General features: G+C 49.5%; 4 non-coding genes across 4 annotated transcripts; 3 read left to right on the forward strand and 1 right to left on the reverse strand.

Annotated features, from left to right (window-relative positions):
• Positions 1-2,679: 2,679 nt before the first annotated feature.
• LOC140899455 (U2 spliceosomal RNA) lies at positions 2,680-2,871 on the forward strand. The gene has a single exon (XR_012155340.1). It is a non-coding gene; the product is annotated as a U2 spliceosomal RNA (small nuclear RNA).
• An 8,437-nt stretch (positions 2,872-11,308) lies between these two features.
• LOC140899446 (U1 spliceosomal RNA) lies at positions 11,309-11,472 on the reverse strand. Its single transcript, XR_012155331.1, has one exon. It is a non-coding gene; the product is annotated as a U1 spliceosomal RNA (small nuclear RNA).
• Positions 11,473-13,447: 1,975 nt separating this feature from the next.
• LOC140899462 (U5 spliceosomal RNA) lies at positions 13,448-13,563 on the forward strand. The gene has a single exon (XR_012155347.1). It is a non-coding gene; the product is annotated as a U5 spliceosomal RNA (small nuclear RNA).
• Positions 13,564-16,396: 2,833 nt separating this feature from the next.
• On the forward strand, positions 16,397-16,589 carry LOC140899461 (U2 spliceosomal RNA). Its single transcript, XR_012155346.1, has one exon. It is a non-coding gene; the product is annotated as a U2 spliceosomal RNA (small nuclear RNA).
• Positions 16,590-17,655: the final 1,066 nt, after the last annotated feature.

The raw sequence follows: 17,655 nt of genomic DNA on the forward strand, positions 1-17,655 counted from the left end.
TTTGTGCAACAGTACAATAACGGATGCTGGCTGAGTTCGGGGGGAAATATAGTCAATTCACTGCTGCTGCAATCACTCAACAGGGAATGCAGGTGTATGTTTCGACAGGTTCTGCAAGATTAGTGTCTATTCTCAGTGACTGACTGTAAGATTTGTGTAGTATGCATAAAGAACAGGAGGACTTGTGGCACCTTAGAGACTAACCAATTTATCTGAGCATAAGCTTTCCTGAGCTACAGCTCACTTCATCGGATGCATACAATGGAAAGTGTAGAAGATCTTTTTACACACACAAAGCATGAAAAAATACTTCCCCCCCCCACCCCACTCTCCTGCTGGTAATAGCTTATCTAAAGTGATCACTCTCCTTACAATGTGTATGATAATCAAGGTGGGCCATTTCCAGCACAAATCCAGGGTTTAACAAGAACGTGGGGGGGGGGGAGGAAAAAACAAGGGGAAATAGGCTACCTTGCATAATGACTTAGCCACTCCCAGTCTCTATTCAAGCCTAAGTTAATTGTATCCAATTTGCAAATGAATTCCAATTCAACAGTCTCTCGCTGAAGTCTGGATTTGAAGTTTTTTTGTTGTAATATCGCAACTTTCATGTCTGTAATCATGTGACCAGAGAGATTGAAGTGTTCTCCGACTGGTTTATGAATGTTATAATTCTTGACATCTGATTTGTGTCCATTTATTCTTTTACGTAGAGACTGTCGAGTTTGACCAATGTACATGGCAGAGGGGCATTGCTGGCACATGATGGCATATATCACATTGGTGGATGTGCAGGTGAACGAGCCTCTGATAGTGTGGCTGATGTTATTAGGCCCTGTGATGGTGTCCCCTGAATAGATATGTGGGCACAGTTGGCAACAGGCGTTGTTGCAAGGATAGGTTCCTGGGTTAGCGGTTCTGTTGTGTTGTATGTAGTTGCTGGTGAGTATTTGCTTCAGGTTGGGGGGCTGTCTGTAGGCAAGGACTGGCCTGTCTCCCAAGATTTGTGAGAGTGTTGGGTCATCCTTCAGGATAGGTTGTAGGTCCTTAGTAATGCATTGGAGGGGTTTTAGTTGGGGGCTGAAGGTGATGGCTAGTGGCGTTCTGTTATTTTCTTTGTTAGGCCTGTCCTGTAGTAGGTGACTTCTGGGTACTCTTCTGGCTCTGTCAATCTGTTTCTTCACTTCCGCAGGTGGGTATTGTAGTTGTAAGAATGCTTGATAGAGAATGCTTGATGTAGTATGCATGCGTGTGAACTGGTGCACCATTTTTTCCCTTTAGTTTTCTAGCTTTTGCCATCAAAGCAGCATGGAGCTTATAATTCTTTTTATTTATTCATTTATTTATACTTATTTTATTAAATCTTGAAACCTGATGCTACATAGAAGAGATGTTAAAGCAACATCCACATTTTGATTTGAACTCACAGGAAATGTAGGATATGGGCAGAAATTAATTCCCCCAGCGGTGATCAGGAAGTGCAATCAATATGGCTTTTTGTCAGGGGCTTTGTATTTATAGACATCTCTCAAGACTAAAACTCCAGTGGCAATTTGTCCAGTTACACCAAATTCTTCCTGGAGTCCCCCACAACCGTGTGTGTGCTGGAAAATCTCGACACAATAGGGTGAGTTAAGAAAGACATTTCAACCTCCCACCTGAATTTCCTGTCTCTTGTAAGTTCAGGTCACACCATGAAAGGGCTTAAATATTTCTGCCTTTTGCATGGAAATTTTAGTCCAGATTTGCCCACAGTGAACTGGGATGTAATTGCCCATTGCAATTCAATTCAATGCTTTGCAATATTTTCCACACCAATATATCCTCTGGAGTCTGTCATAAATCAGATGACACACATCCTGCTCTTTTAAACTACTTCCATGAGCAATAATACAGTTAAAGTGAATGAGAGAGACTCATGTGGATTAGGTAATAATAACTAGCTCTTAAACATTGCTTTTCATCAGCAGCTCTCAAAGCACTTCACAATCTTTAATGTATTTATCTTCACAACATCAGTGTGAGAGAGATTCAAACTCTGCTTTTACAGTTGTTTACAATCCAGTAGGACGAACTCTCCTGGCTTAAAAAAAAGAATAATTTCAGTTCTTTCAACATAACTGATGCAAGTTGCTTATTTTGAAATCCGTTGAGGCTATTTGTACTGACATTGTGGGAAGGAGCAGAAAAGAGCATTGGGGCTGCGGTATAGGGCTTGCATAGGCTTTCTTTGCCCTGTTTTTAAGAGTTAACAGCGAGAGTGATAGTCACATCTACATAGAACACATCACCGGCCACCGACAGTACCAGGAGGTGTGAGCCGGTACAACATCGTGCATCCACTATGGGAAAGGGACTGAGAGACTTTTTCCATTGGACCATATGAACTGGAACCATAAACTCACTGAACATTAAATCCCACCAAATGAGGATAAATCCATCCTCATCATTGTATCCACTCATTATACTCCACACCTGAACATAGCCATTATATGAACAACTTACCCCCATATCTCAATGTCTGTACTTTGACCCGTTAAACTTTTACCCCCAATCAGGGAGATTGCAGATTATGTATTCCTTATGCCACCCATTCCTAAACCGAATTTCGCGCCCCTTGATAATCTGTACCTTATTCCCTGATAACCAGAAACTTCTATGCTTAAACTCTGTCCCGTTTTCTTTTTACTTCAACATCATCTTAATAAAAGTATTAAATATCTTCTTATCAGTTTAATATCTGATATGTCCTTTATTTAAGGACTGTATATTAAATTGATTTTTGAAACAGGGGGATGGAATAGGAGCTTGCTCTATCCACCCCACGCGTTGACCTGGTATTGCAGTGCTTCCAGGAACAGTGCATTTCCCTTTGGGGAGAATATGCTGGTCAGAAAAGCAGAAAGAGTTTAATTGTGATGATGCTTCTTTAAAGCTGATTTTTTGAAGTAGTTGACAGATCTGTAGTGCTTTGGTTTCTTTATAAGAAAATATTATTACAATCTTCTGGGGGTGTTTTGTGAGTCTATTGTCTTGCTAGAGAACTGTTTAAGAAGCCAGCATCTGTCTTTCTGCTGTGAATCTTTCAACCGCATGAGGGATGAATGCTTTCCAGACCGTGGGTCTTTTGGGGAGATGGTTGGTTGGCTTTTGGTTTCTTTGTATTTTGGCGGGGGGGTTGGTAATATTTGAGGTCACATGTATATCAACAACTGTATGAGTTACATAGACTTCTCCCTACCCAGCCTATGTTCCATGTATCTTGGTTTGTAAGATCAAGACAAGGCACTAGGTGTCATAGAATCATAGAATATCAGGGTTGGAAGGGACCTCAGGAGGTCATCTAGTCCAACCCCCTGCTCAAAGCAGGACCAATCCCCAACTAAATCATCCCAGCCAGGGCTTTGTTAAGCCTGACCTTAAAAACCTCAAAAGAAGAAGATTCCATCACCTCCCTAGGTAACTCATTCCAGTGCTTCACCACCCTCCAAGTGAAAATGTTTTTCCTGATATCCAACCTAAACCTCCCCCACTGCAACTTGAGACCATTACTCCTTGTTCTGTCATCTGCTACCACTGAGAATAGTCTAGATCCATCCTCTTTGGAACCCCCTTTCAGGTAGTTGAAAGCAGCTATCAAATCCCCCCTCATTCTTCTCTTCTGCATACTAAACAATCCCAGTTCCCTCAGCCTCTCCTCATAAGTCATGTATTCCAGTCCCCTAATCATTTTTGTTGCCCTCCGCTGGATGCTTTCCAATTTTTTCACATCCTTCTTTTAGTGTTGGGCCCAAAACTGGACACAGTACTCCAGATGAGGCCTCACCAATGTCAAATAGAGGGGAACAATCATGGTCCCTCGATCTGCTGTCAATGCCCCTACTTATATATCCCAAAATGCTGTTAGCCTTCTTGGCAACAAGGGCACACTGTTGACTCATATCCAGCTTCTCCTCCACTGTAAACCCTAGGTCCTTTTCTGCCGAACTGCTGCCTAGCCACTCGGTCCCTAGTCTGTAGTGGTGCATGGGATTCTTCCTTCCTAAGTGCAGGACGTTGCACTTGTCCTTGTTGAACCTCATCAGATTTCTTTTGGCCCAGTCCTCTAATTTGTCTTGGTCCCTCTGTATCCTATCCCTACCCTCCAGCGTATCTACCACTCCTCCCAGTTTAGTGACATCTACAAACTTGCTGAGGGTGCAATCCATACCATCCTCCAGATCATTTATGAAAATATTGAACAAAACCAGCCCCAGGACCAACCCTTGGGGCACTCCGCTTGATACCGGCTGCCAATTAGACATGGAGCCATTGATCACTACCCGTTGAGCCCAACAATCTAGCCAGTTTTCTATCCATCTTATAGTCCATTCATCCAGCCCATACTTCTTTAACTTGCTGAGAAGAATACTGTGGGAGACCATATCAAAAGCTTTGCTAAAGTCAAGGAATAACACGTCCACTGTTTCCCCCCCATCCACAGAGCCAGTTATCTCATCATAGAAGGCAATTAGATTAGTCAGGCATTACTTGCCCTTGGTGAATCCATGCTGACTGTTCCTGGTCACTTTCCTCTCCTCTAAGTGTTTCAGAATTGATAAACGTTGAGGACCTGCTCCATGATTTTTCCAGGGACTGAGGAGAGGCTGACTGGCCTGTAGTTCCCAGGATCCTCCTTCCCTTTTTTAAAGATGGGCACTACATTAGCCTTTTTCCAGTCATCCAGGACTTCCCCCGATCGCCATGAGTTTTCAAAGATAATGGCCAATGGCTCTGCAATCACATCCACCAACTCCTTCAGCACTCTCGGATGCAGCGCCTCTGGCCCTATGGACTTGTGCTTGTCCAGCTTTTCTAAATAGTCCCGAACCACTTCTTTCTCCACAGAGGGCTGGTCACCTCCTCCCCATGCTGTGCTGCCCAGTGCAGTAGTCTGGGAGCTGACCTTGTTCATGAAGACAGAGGCAAAAAAAGCATTGAGTACATTAGCTTTTTCCACATCCTCTGTCACTAGGTTGCCTCCCTCATTCAGTAAGGGGCCCACACTTTCCTTGACTTTCTTCTTGTTGCCAACATACCTGAAGAAACCCTTCTTGTTACGCTTAACATCTCTTGCTAGCTGCAACTCCAGGTGTAATTTGGCCTTCCTCATTTCACTCCTGCATGCCCGAGCAATATTTTTATACTCTTCCCTGGTCATTTATCCAATCTTCCACTTCTTGTAAGCTTCTTTTTTGTGTTTAAGATCAGCAAGGATTTCACTGTTAAGCCAAGCTGGTCACCTGCCATATTTACTATTCTTTCTACACATCGGGATGGTTTGTTCCTGTAACCTCAATAAGGATTCTTGAAAATACAGCCAGTTCTCCTGGACTCCTTTCCCCCTCATGTTATTCTCCCAGGAGATCCTGCCCATCAGTTCCCTGAGGGAGTCAAGGTCTGCTTTTCTGAAGTCCAGAGTTCATATTCTGCTGCTCTCCTTTCTTCCTTGTGTCAGGATCCTGAACTCAACCATCTCATGGTCACTGCCTCCCAGGTTCCCATCCACTTTTGCTTCCCATACTAATTCTTCCCGGTTTGTGAGCAGCAGGTCAAGAAGAGCTCTGGGCACACAAGGGTCCCAATCCTGACCTGTTTTCCCCAAAACCTACTGTAATGTAAATGCTAAATAATAATCCTTAACTTCTCAGTGTTGCCACCCTCACCATTGGAAAATCACAAATCAGACTCCCCAAAATTACAAGATTGGCTTAAAAGTCATGAGGATTCTTTTTTTAAAAATGTAATGTGGGTTCTCTTTATTTCCCTTCTGGTTTCTGAACCAGGCAAGCTAGAAACTTACCTTTCTAGTGCAGCCAGAGCCCCGGAGAGCAGGAGCCCCGGATGCCCGGGGCTGGCAGACAGTGGGGCTCCTTACGGTTGTGTGTTCCACACTTCTATTTCACCAACCAAGTATCAAGTGTGAACTCCTCAGGCACTAGAATAGCCTTAACATGGAGTCACAGACAGCCCTCTTGGGCACCCTGCATCTATCTTGCCACCCAGGTGAGCCTGCCTTTGTGAGAGATGGTCCCTTGCACCAAAAACCATAACAATATTCCAGTCACTCAGACCAGTCACTCAGCCAGGTCAATTGCACCTCAGTTCTCAAACCGAAGACAACGTTCGTGGCCAATCCTATAATAAACTAGCTAAATCCTTACTAACTAGGAAAAAAAAGAAGAAACTTATTTACCAGGTTAAAGCAGGGAAACATACACACAAAGGAGTTACAGTCAGAGGTTTCGAAGAGTAGTAGAAGCTGCTGTAAACACGCAAGCCCTGTGTGTCCGTGAGGGCTAACCCTAGCCAGGCCGCCGGGATCCCTTGCTGAAGCTTAGAAGGCGTGCCCTCTCCCGGAAGTCCAAGCAGCATAGGGACAACAGTTTCTTCTTGACAGGGATTTTTATTCCATTCCCCCAGAGCTCAAGCTGATGGGGCAAGTGTTTGAGCAGGTCTCCGCCTCCTCGTGGGTATGGGCGGGTGGGTGAGGAGGAGCAATCAACCAAGTCTTTTGTCCATGGATGATCCACAGTGGCTTGTCTGATGTCTCAGGGCCATCTCTTGTTTGAAAGGAGATGACTCCTCTTCTGGTAAATTAGCATTTCACTCTTGGTAATGCTTTTCTCCTGATTGGTGGCGGTATGGGGGTTTACAGTTTTAGTGCCTTATAACATGGGATACAGATATTATAGGTAAGAATAATGCATGCAGCAACTCACAAGCTTTTCATAAAGTCTAAACACAAAACACATTTTTATAAATCCAATGCCTGTTTTAACAACAAAACAAACAGGTGAGCAAGACTAGTTTCCAGCCATGTGTTTGTCACTTTTCAGTAAAGCCTAGGGGCCTTGGCATGAGTTGGCATCTGGTCTGCCAGTGTCAGAAGAGGATCTTCCCTCTTATCCCCAAGTGTCCCCCCGGGGTCTGTACTGGGACCAGTACTGTTCAACTTATTCATAGGCAGCAGGTTTAAAACAAACAAAAGGAAGCATTTCTTCACACAGCACACAGTTAACCTGTGGAACTCTTTGCCAGAGGATGTTGTGAAGGCGAAGACTATAACAGGGTTCAAAAAAGAACTAGATAAATTCATGGACAATAGCCATTAATGGACCTATTAGCCAGGATGGGCAGGAATGGTGTCCCTTGCCTCTGTTTGCCAGAAGCTAGGTATGAACGACAGGGGATGGATCACTTCATGATTACCTGTTTTGTTCATTCCCTCTGGGGCACCTGGCATTGGCCACTGTCAGAAGACAGGCTACTGGGCTAGATGGACTTTTGCTCTGACCCAGTATGGCCATTCTTATGTTCTTATTCCATAACCACTTAGTTTTCTTTAGAGCCTTTGGTGAGAGACCCTGTCAAAGGCTTTCTGAAAATCCCAGTTCACTATATCGACTGACTCATCCTTATCCACATGCTTGTTGAGATCCTCAAAGAATTCTAGAAGATTGGTGAGGTACGAGTTCCCTTTCCAAAAGCTGTGTTCACCTTTTCCCAATATATCCTGTTTATCTGGGTGCCTGATCATTCTACCCGTTTGCCTATTACTGAAGTTAGTCTCACTGGCCTACAATTGCCAGGGTCACCCCTGGAGCCCATTTTAAAAATTGGTGTTACATTAGCTACCTGCCAGTTGTCTGCAACAGAGGCTTGCTTCAGTGGTAGCTTGCGTACGCAGCTAGAAATTCTGCAATTTCATATCTGAGTTCCATCACAACTCGTGGTTCAAAGCCATCTGGTCCTGGTGACTTCTTCCTGTTTAATATAACAATTTGTTCTAAAACCTCTTGTACTGGGATGGTACGTCACATCTGTCACCCAATAAGGACAGCTCCAAAGTGGGACTCTCCCTCCCGTCCTCTGCAGTGAAGACCGCTGCAAAGAATTCATGGAGCTTCTCTGCAATGGCCTTGTCTTCCTACAGTGTCCTTTGGCAGCTTGTGGCCCCACCGCCTCTCTGGCAGGCTGCCTGCTTCTCATGTACTTAAAAACATTTTTGTGGTTCGCTTTTGTGTCTTTAGCACATTGCTTCTCAGATTCTTTTTTGGCCTGACTTGTTAGTCTTTGACACTTAACTGGCCAGAGTTCCTGCACCTTCCTATTATCCTCACTAGGATTTGATTTCCAAATTTTGAAGGATGACTTTTTGCCTCTAATAGCCTCCATTACTCTGCTGTTTACCTAGGGTGGTGTTCTTCTGGTCCTCCTATTGTTGTTTCTGATTCAGGGCATACATTTCATCTGAGCCTCTAACTGTGGTGGTTTTAAACGGTCTGCATGCCGCTTGCAGGCACTTAACACTTGTGACAGCAGCTCCTTTTAATTTCCATCTAACAATCTGTACTGATGCTGATAGGGTGACTTTCAGTCTTTAACTTTGGTAGCTAGGAAGATGGTAAATCGGACAGAAACCCATTCGACAAACCTCTTCATTTCCTTGTTATTTCCTGACTTTTTTATTCATTTCCTTTTCCTTATTTCCCAGCAGATTGACTAGACACCAGATTTGGGTGCTAGCAGGGGGACCTGACGAGCTCCTTATTTTCTGATTTCTTTCAGCAGCGTTGAACTTGCCAGGGCACAGTCAGATTCTGGATGCCCAAGTAAATGTAACGAGTAGTGCTCAGCTTTAGTTCTGTTTCTTAGCTCTTTTGGGCACTCAGTCTTTGGTCTGACATGTGGGATCCCTGCATTAGGAGAGATGGCTAATCAATCAGACCATAAACCTTGGAAATCAAATGAAACCTGAAGTCCATAGAAGACCCCGAAAGGCCCTGGGGGAGTAGAGTGCAAGTTGAGGAAGAGTTCCCTGTACAGCTTACCTCTCAATTATTGTTTTCTTGTACTGAGTGCAAAAGTCAGGAATCAGCTCAGGGTAGGGAGGGTATACCATATGTGTGCAGTGGTTAGACAGGAAACAGCAAGGAACTGGACTGGTATTGAGTTAAACTGTAAGTATCTTATGTATGCCTGAGGACTGTATGTTTGCGATAGTTATGTGGGAAGCAGAGGTTTTAAGTGGGCTTTTAGAGGAAATTAAATTGAAAGGCAGCAGAAAGTGGAATCCCAGCTTTTTGAACAATCCGCCAATAACACAAAAAAAAGCTCATGTCTAGTTACTCATTCCAAATTAGAATAAAGTTACAGCAAGATTTAATCATAAATGAAGTAAAATCCTGAAGATTTCAGAACACAACTTCTATAAGGAGACACAAAGGAAGCAATACAAAGTCAATATTGTCACAGAGAAGCGCAGTTAAACTATTTCTCTTTTTTTAACCAGCGTAGTCTCCCCAAATGGAAGGGCACTGTTCCTGGAGAAGGGTCCTGGAGAGGATTTATCTTGTTGGCATAGGCCATCCACCTCCCCGAAAGGCAGGAGCGAGGATGACGGAAGAATTCTTCTGTCCACTGCCTGGACCGATGTAGCTGTGCCGACTTATGTTCCCCGTGCAGACCAGGCCTGAAGGTTGGTGCGTGCTGAACAGTTAAGTCAAAATAGCTCCATCCATCAGGGGTGTGTAAAAGGGAAACCCACTCCTGGGTGATATGGTTACGCTGACCCAACCCCCAGCATAGCTAAGGGCATTCAGGGAAGCGGTGGACCTAAAGCAACGGAAATACCTCCTCCACCACGGGGCTGTGCCAGCCTAGTCTCCGTAGCACAGACAGGGTTGCCACCAAGAGAAAGAACAGACAGCAAAAGCCAAAGCGGCCCCAGGGCAGGGAGTGAGCCTGCATGTTGGACGAGGGGATCAGGTGAGAGAGGTGTTTTTGATGGGCCATCCTCCTGCCAGAGGAGGAAGAGCCCAAGAAGGAGGGGCAGGCAAAAAGCTGCAAGCAGGAAAAGAGGCAGAGCAGCCAGGCAGCTCCCCTTAGGGCAAAAGAAGGCACTGGTCCAAGCCCCCCAAAGGCAGACTTAGAGAGCAGGCCAATCCAAAAGCCCAGGGAAGGACAGAAAAGCAACAAAGAAGCCAGCAGCCCGATCTCCGATTAACAGAGCAGCAGAAAGCACAGAGTGTTACAGTAACTCCCCACTTAACGTGGTTCCATTGTTACGTTGCTGATCAATTAGGAAACATGCTTGTTTAAAGTTACACAATGCTCCCTTACAATGTCACTTGGCAGCCGTCTGCTTTGTCCACTGCTTGCAGAAGAGCAGCCCTTTGGAGTGAGCTGGTGGGGGCTGGAAACCAGGGTGGACCGGCAACCCCCCCATCAGCTCCCCACTCACCTAAGTTCCCTGTGCAGCAGCTGCCCAGCAGGCTAACAATTGCCGGCAGTTCAGCTGTCCCTCCCCCCACTGCCGTGTGCTGCTCCTGCCCTCTGCCTTGGAGCTGCTCCCAAGTCCTGGGAGCCTCCTGCTTGCTGTGCAAGGGGGGGGGGGGAGAGGGGTGCTAATGTCAGGGTGTCCCCCTCCCTCAGCTCTTGTACCCCCAGCTCCACAGAGCAGGGCGGGGACACGACAGGATGGAGGGAGCTTGCTGGTTGCAGCTGCTGTCTCAACTTGCTGATCTACTTAAAACGGCAATGTACTTAGAGTGCGGTCAGCGTACTTAAAGGGGCAATGCGCATCTGTCTCACACACACATTGTGTGTGTCTCCCCTCCCTCAATTTTTGCTGACTTGTAGAGTGTGAGGCTACATTAACAACAATGAGTCAATCCTTGAGGGCTCAGCCGAGTGCTAATTCATCATTTGGCAGCAAGGCATTCCCTGGGAAATAGCCCACCCTCTGACCTCACCACCTCAACCAAGCTTCACAATCATCATTGCTGTGTACAGTATTCATTTTTTATTTAAAACTTATACTGTGTGTATATATATATATATATAAAATAGTCTTTTGTCTGGTAAAAAAAATTCCCCTGGAACCTAACCCCCACCCATATTAATTCTCTGCAGAAATTAGACTCCCTTAACATCATTTTGCCTAACCTAGCATTTTCCAGGAACATAACCACAATAAGCGAAGAGTTACTGCGTAAGCCAAAGTTTCTGAGCTTTGCTTTCTTTTGTGGGACTCAACACCAGCGGGACTCGCAAACACACCAGTAGCTGCTTACAGGCAGCGACAGAGAGAACAAAGCAGCCAGGCAGCTGCCCCAGGTCCCGGCCACCCTAGAACCACCTACAGGACAAAACAATCACACAGTGGAGGAAAAAAACCCAGTAACAAACAAGGACAGAGCCTCTACTAACAAGAGATCTCCAAATCGCTGCGAGTTTCGTTTACTGTCTTTCTTTGACCCAGTGCCAGGGGAGAGCGCGAACGCAGTCCCCCACTACCACAAATTATGCAGTCGAGTTTCCCGCATTTGGGGAAATCGCAGGGGTCAGCACACCCGCAGTGCAATGGATGAGCCTCACCCTGGGAAAACCACCTTCATGATCATGGTATCTCCCCTGCCAGGTAAGTATGAGTTGCTCGTTCCCAGCCGCCGCCCGCCCTCTCTCACCCCATACTCTAAAGCCACGGTGGGTCCCGCTGCGCCCCACCCGCCGGCCGCGCCCACACCAGCTCCCACTGCCGAGAGCTGCCCGGACGTCGCCCCGGGGCCCCAGCCTCCTCCACACCAAGCCCCAGGTGCCAAATTCGGGCCCTGCTGGGCAGCCTGCTCCGGCTCCCACAATGCTCTGCTCACACATATCTGCATACGTGCTCACGCGGCTCCGCCCCTCCGATCGGGCCCCTCCCCCGCCCCGCTCTTCAGCGCTCAGAGCCCCACGGCCGGCCCCTCCCCCACCAGGTGGCCTCGCCGAGGGGCGGCCCGGGCCCTGCCGGGGCCTCTGCGGGGCCCGCTCCCCGCGGTGGGGGGCAGAGCTGCCCCCGAGCTCAGTGACGCGCCAGTGTCCGGCTGCGCTGGAGCCGTAGCCGGCCCGGCCCGGGCTCCCGGAGAGACCCAGGAACAGCCGGGATCGCGGCCCCGCCTCTGCGGGGGGAGACGCTGCGTTTCGCTTCCCGCCCCCCGGAGGCCGGTGCGATACCCCAGTGACCCCCCCGGGGGCGGGTGCGATACCCCAGTGACCCCCCCCCGGCGGGTGCCATACCCCAGTGACCCCCCCGGGGGCCGGTGCGATACCCCAGTGACCCCCCCGGGGGCGGGTGCGATACCCCAGTGACCCCCCCCCCGGCGGGTGCCATACCCCAGTGACCCCCCCCAGGCGGGTGCGATACCCCAGTGACCCCCCCGGGGGCGGGGGCGATACCCCAGTGACCCCCCCAGGCGGGTGCGATACCCCAGTGACCCCCCCGGGGGCGGGGGCGATACCCCAGTGACCCCCCCGGGGGCGGGGGCGATACCCCAGTGACCCCCCCCGGCGGGTGCCATACCCCAGTGACCCCCCCGGGGGCGGGGGCGATACCCCAGTGACCCCCCCGGGGGCCGGTGCGATACCCCAGTGACCCCCCGGGGGCGGGTGCGATACCCCAGTGACCCCCCCCGGCGGGTGCCATACCCCAGTGACCCCCCCGGGGGCGGGTGCGATACCCCAGTGACCCCCCCGGAGGCCGGTGCGATACCCCAGTGACCCCCCCGGGGGCGGGTGCGATACCCCAGTGACCCCCCCAGGCGGGTGCGATACCCCAGTGACCCCCCCGGGGGCGGGTGCGATACCCCAGTGACCCCCCCCGGCGGGTGCCATACCCCAGTGACCCCCCCGGGGGCGGGTGCGATACCCCAGTGACCCCCCCCAGGCAGGGGCGATACCCCAGTGACCCCCCCGAGGCGGGTGCGATACCCCAGTGACCCCCCCCAGGCAGGGGCGATACCCCAGTGACCCCCCCGGGGGCGGCGGCGATACCCCAGTGACCCCCCCCGGAAGCGGGTGCCATACCCCAGTGACCCCCCCCCCCGCCTGCTCCCGCTCGGCCCGTGTCCCCGGGGAGCCGCGGGGAGCTGCTCCGCAGCGGAGCCGCCCCCGGCGCGCCGAGACCCTCCGTGGAGACCCGGCCCCAGGCACTTTGCAGGGCGCATGCGCGAGCTCCGGGGTTTCGCTCCTAACTCAGCGGGGGGCCCTTTGCCCTCTGGCTGCCCGCCCGGCTGAGTCCTCCGTGCGCCTGCGCGCCAGCGGGACTGTCTGGGGAGAGCAGCTCCCCCCGCCAGGACGGCATCCCCACCCCCACCCCCGCCCGGCCCGGCCCGGCGCGGCGCGGAGAGCGGCCAGAGAATCTCATTTGCATACCCACAGTGCATTGCGCGCAGGGAAGCGAGTCCCTGGTCAAGGGGCTCGCTTTGCTCCCAATAACCCCGGTTCCGATGATCAAACTCGGGACTTGAATCGGTTCAATTACATGTCCTCTAAAAGCGAGAGGTTTAGCGGGCTGTCAGTGTAGTCACCGTGAGGTACGAAGAACACGCTGTTGCCCTGGTAGCGCCTCTGCACCACATCGTTTGTACTCTGGTTTTTCTTCAGATCGTATAAATCTTTCGCCTTTTACTAAAGATTTCCGTGGAGAGAAACAATCACGAGTTTCTATCCAATTTTTTGAAGCTTCACTTCGGTGAGGCTGTTTTATGTGGTACAAAAAATAGAATTGTTGTTAAACTCGGTGTGTTGAGCTTCTCTTGATCTTAAAGATTATAACATAGAAATAAAAGTTTTGAAAAATACTATTTATAATGTACTGAGAGCTAAATGTGTTACTAGGGGCGTTTTCAGGAGGGGTCTATTTTGTTTCATTTCATACGTTTTTGGTATTAGTGATTTGCTAAGGCAAGGCTTGCATAATGTAGAAAATATATTTCAGATATGTTTTCAAATTTCATTTTTTTGGTGCTTGAGTTCATTCCCAAATGAAGGAGCTAGAATAACTAATCCCCATATTTTGTGTGTTAATGTTTAATGATACAAAAAGGGTATTCATACTGGCCTATCTGGTTATTCTAGATGACTTTATGCAGCAGAGCTCATTATCAATTAATTCTTTCACCCCCAGGATTTCCTGTAAGAAGACCAGAATGGGTCAGACCAATGGTCCATCTAGCCCAGTGGAGTGTACAGAACAGGACAATTTGGAGTGATCCACCCTTACCTTCCACTCCTGGTCTTTGTGTTGTCAGGGATGTAGGATTTGCCTCAAGCATGGGATTGCATCACTGACCAACTTCACTAATAACTCTTGATGGACCTGGTCTCAATTAACTTATCTCATTCTCTGTGGAAGCCAGTTATACTTTTTGTCCCTCACAACATACCATGGCAAGGAGTTCTGCACATTAATTTAGTCAGATGGGTCCTGCTCACCTTTACTATATTGTGGGAAAAGGTAAATAACACTTCACTCTTCACTTTAGCCACATCATTCATGGTTTTATAGACCTCTCTCATAGTGGTTTTCAACCTTTTTTTACCAGGGACCCGTAAAATTAAATACACAGCCCTGCGTAGGGCTAAAGTGAAATCAGAAGTGAAGCGGGGGACATGAGGTCACCTGCTTCCCCCCCGCCCCCCTCCACTAATGTAGCAGGGCAGAGCAGTGGTGTGTCTCCTTGGCTAGCTGCTGCCTGCTCGTGGAGTCAGTGGCTGTGAGGCAGCCCTTGCTGATGGCAGGGGGAGATCTCTCTTCTGCAGTGATACTGCAATTTTTTATTGTGCCCCTCCTCCCACCCGCAAACCAGGTAGGTAGGCTTGGTCCCACTGAGGTGAGTCAGAGGTGGATCAAGCCCAGGTTTCTTTTGGCAGATGCCCGGTTGAGAACCGGTGCTGTATCATATCCCTCCTTAGTCATCTCTTTGTAAGGGGACTGTTGCCCCCTTACTAACATTCAGTGGGGGTGTTTTGGTTGGCTAGTTCCCAGTACTAAAAAGGGGGAAGGGTCGATGAGGAATCAGGACCCTGAGACTGACAGCCCCCAGGAACAATGAGGAGAGGCCAATGCTCCAGGTCAGCCTGAATGACAGGGCGGGCAAGCTAATCAGGGAGTCAGGAGGCCAAGGCGGTCCTGTCCTCCATGTGAGCTGGATTTGCCTGGGTCAGACAGAGTGGGGCTGAGCTAAGCTGGGGAGCAGAGCTGTGCCAGATCCAGAGGGACCAGAAAAGCAGCCCAGAGAGAGCAGACCCTGTCCTGGGAGCAGAGCTGCAGCCCCAAAGCCAGAGGCACAGCCCAGAGAGAGCAGACCTGCCCTGGGAGCAGAGCTGCAGCAACCAGAGCCAGAGGGGCCAGAGAAGCAGCCCAGGGAGCTGGAGGCAGAGCCCCAGCTGTGCTGAGACAGAGCGGTGGAGCTGGGGCTGGAGCAGTCCGGAGCTGGGTGCGGTGAGCAGCTGGGGAGAGCGAGGGGGACCCTGGGCAGCGGGCCCAGGACAAGGAGACGCCTCAGCCAAGAGGCTCTGCAGGCCAGGCTTGGATCGTAACCCCGACAGGGCGGGGGCGACACTGGGCAGAAGGGTCCTACCACTTAGAGCCTGAGAGCGTGTGGCCACCAGCAGAGCAAGCGTCCAACCCACGGCATCCCTGCAGCACAGCCAGGGCCGGAGACGGGGCCTGGGACTTACAAGGAACAGACTGTGAACTGCCCTGACGTTCCAGAGACGCTGTTTGTGATGTTCCCTGCCACAGAGCGGGGTGATGTGTTTCCTTTAACCTTTCCCATTTTTTCTTATTCTTTTTAAAATTAATTATTGACTAAATAACTTGCATTTGCTTTAACTTGTGTGTAATGGTCAGTGGGTCAGAGAAGTGCCCAGGGCAGAGAGAGTACCCCGGAGTGGGGACACCCTAGCCCCCTGTCCTAGGTGACCACAGCAGGGGTGGGGGTCGAGCCTCCCAGGAATCCTGGGCCCAGCCTTTTTGGGGTTACGAGGACTCTGCCAGACAGGAGAGTGGAAGGGGAGTCCTCAAGGGCAGGGAGGCCACTGGGTAAAGGAAGTGGGAGCGAGGACTCAGATCCTTTCGCTAGCCCACTTCACCAGGGTAGTACAGAAGCCAGGAAAGTTCCCCACAAGAGCGGGACTATTCCCCCGCTTACATCTTGTCTAAACTGACCAGCCCCAAAGTCTGTAGTCTCGTCTCATACTTTGGAAGCCTGCTATTTACCCCTTTCCATTGTAAAAACTGACTATTTATTCCTATCCTTTGTTTCCTATCTGCTAACCAGTTACTGATCCATGAGAGGGCTCGAGCCATCTGGAGTAGCTTGTGACTGTGAGTGCCAACCTCAGGGCAAACTGTTAAGAAGCAGAGCACAATCCCCAAATTGGTTGTGTGTTCTATGTTTAAATTTCACCAAGTATCAGATTATGTATTATGTGCCTTTTATGACTTTTTAAACCAAACTTGCTATTTTTGGATAATTTAAGCATTATATGCAGAGGACTAGAAATGTTTTTATTAACCTGTATTTAGATAATTTTAACATTAGCTTGAATAAAAATTTTAAATCTGTTCTTATCGCTTTAATAACAGATACTTCCTCTATCTGAGGACTATATGTTAAACTGATTTTTGGAATAGGGAGATTGAATAGCAGTTTACTCCATCCACTACACACATCGCCCTGTTATTGCAGTACTGAACCACCAGGAACAGTGGACCTCCCTATGGGGAAAATAGCATTTAGTCTCTCAGAGGCTTGGCATCGGGTGGGGCCACCCCCAATCTGAGAGGTAACAGTAGTTAGCCATTTGGCAAACTGTGACTGCAGTCCTGCCTGGATAATGGTCCAGACACAGGAGTGGAAGCACTGGTTCCCCATGCAGGATCAGGGCCTGTGCGGCCTTCACTGGAAATACAAGTCCCTGCTTTGCTGACCCAACCGTGCAGCAGATTATAAAAAAAGGTTTATTTCAGCAATTTGCTTCTCCTCCTCCCAGTCACCAGGAAAGCCAGCCAGCTCCATGGGCTGGTCTGTGAGCAGCCAGTCAACCAGGTTTGGGGGAAAAGAGACTGAGGGGAAGAAGAGTTACTTTGTGGAAAGCACAAGCCCTCCTCCAAAGCAAACAGAGTGAGTCCTGGAGAGGCCCCACAAGGTGGCCATGAGGAATGAGAAAACATCATGGGAGGACTCGGCCTTCGGCAGTGCAAACAGAACCACCACGCCACACTGAGAAACCCCCTGGGCTCCCTCCCCCGGCTTCCCTGCATCCCCTTGCCATCCATTTCCTGTGTGTTGATGCTTTTCTGGCTTGATACTACCCCGTAACTGGTCCCCCTGCAGGGAATCGCTGTGAGTGCTCCGAACTGCCTCTCCCATATCACCTCTCTGGGGTTTTTATATACCAGATTGCGTCCAAAGTCATTCAGCCTGTTTTCCCCACATGAGGCACCAGGAGATAAAATCACCCAACCTCCATCACCAGCCCCCGCCCCCATCAATAAAGTTCGGACGAGTCCTGGGTTCAAGCTGAAATTTACTGAGAACTTGGGATCAGTTCTATGAGGGGAGGCAGTGTAGTCTAGTGGATAGGACACTGGGGATGTAAATCAGGAGATTTCGGCTCTATTCTTAGTCTACCATTGGCTTACCAGGGCGGCATGGATCAGTGTTCATGTCGTACTCCCCATCAGTGCCCTGGCCTGGCTGGGGAAGCTAATGATCCAACCAGTGGACTAAATTCGGTGATGATTCCTGGTCATGTACCACCTGAAGCATATGCTAAGAAGAG

Source organism: Lepidochelys kempii, chromosome 16 (assembly GCF_965140285.1).
Source record: "Lepidochelys kempii isolate rLepKem1 chromosome 16, rLepKem1.hap1, whole genome shotgun sequence".
NCBI lineage: Eukaryota > Metazoa > Chordata > Testudines > Cheloniidae > Lepidochelys > Lepidochelys kempii.